Raw genomic sequence first — 1,288 nt, 5'->3', positions numbered from 1 at the left:
GAACATGCTAAAATGGCTTAATCAACATGCTGCGTGTGTTATGAACATTTTATCTCTGTTGACACCACGAGCAATGCTGTCATCGCTGTTGCTGTAGATCCACCAGCTACTTCAGCAGTGCCATTGATTAGCCCAACACCGGCCTTGTCTGCAGCTGCTTCCAGTGCCGATCACGCAAGTGTGTGAGAGAGAGTCCTAATAGGTGCAACACTCGCAAGAAATGCATTTGTTTAACTAGATTCAGTACTTGTCATTGCGGGAATCTTTTCTGCGCGCAATTCATCACTACCCAGACAAATATCAGTGACTATCGATCTGCTGGTCAAGATGCCATTGCCAAGGCAAATCCCATTGTTAAGGCTGAAAAGCTTGATAAAATCTTAAAGTCAGCCATTGAACGAAATACACTCATGTGCTGATTACTATGTACAAGGCTTACATTGGGTTATCTCCTTTTGTTAGATGTCCCTGTGGCTCAAAATGTTAAAGTTTGCAGATAGTCAGACATGTGTCCCTGTGGGTTATTTTCTTATGATTTCAAGAGAGTGCTTGGCACTGTGTTTGAAAAATAATTCTAAAAAAATTTGAATTTTTTTATTTTAAATTAATATATTTTTGATATTTTCAAATCATTTTAATGTATTAATTTTAGAAATAATTTTTAAAAAATAAAAAAATATTATTGATACATTTTTCTGAATGAAAAGCAGTTTAAAAAGTAACAACAATCACACTTACAAATACCATATAAAACATAAAAAATATATTTTAAAGAATATTTCAAAATCAGTGGCTAGATATCATTCCGAGATAATGTTTGATATTGTAATTGTCTTGTATTGGTTTTCTAAAATTAATTTTATTTAAAAATATATTAAAAAATATTTTTATTATTTTTTAAAATTTATTTTTATTATTAAAAAGATTTAAAAATACTAAAAACTTAATTAAAATAAAAAATAATAATTTAAAAAAATCAATGTTATTACTATTTTAAAAATTAAAAAAATATTATTTTATTTATTTTCAAATAAAAATACTTCAAAAGATAGCCAATAGTCCTCTCTCAAACGCTATCTTGACGAAGAAGGCACTCGCGGTACTAAAAAGATTTCAAACATGAGAACCTCTTCGAACAAAATAGATAGTTCAGAGACTTCTGATCTCGTCAACCCACTTGTGATCTTATCCCAACGTATGACCGTTCGTACATCCCACGGGTCCCACTCTGCAGTGTATGTGTGTCTATATATATATATATATATGTGTGTGTGTGTGTGTGTGTGTG

Source organism: Populus euphratica, unplaced genomic scaffold (assembly GCF_000495115.2).
Source record: "Populus euphratica unplaced genomic scaffold, PopEup_1.0 scaffold44.1, whole genome shotgun sequence".
Classification (NCBI taxonomy): domain Eukaryota; kingdom Viridiplantae; phylum Streptophyta; class Magnoliopsida; order Malpighiales; family Salicaceae; genus Populus; species Populus euphratica.
This window is presented reverse-complemented; position numbering follows the sequence as displayed.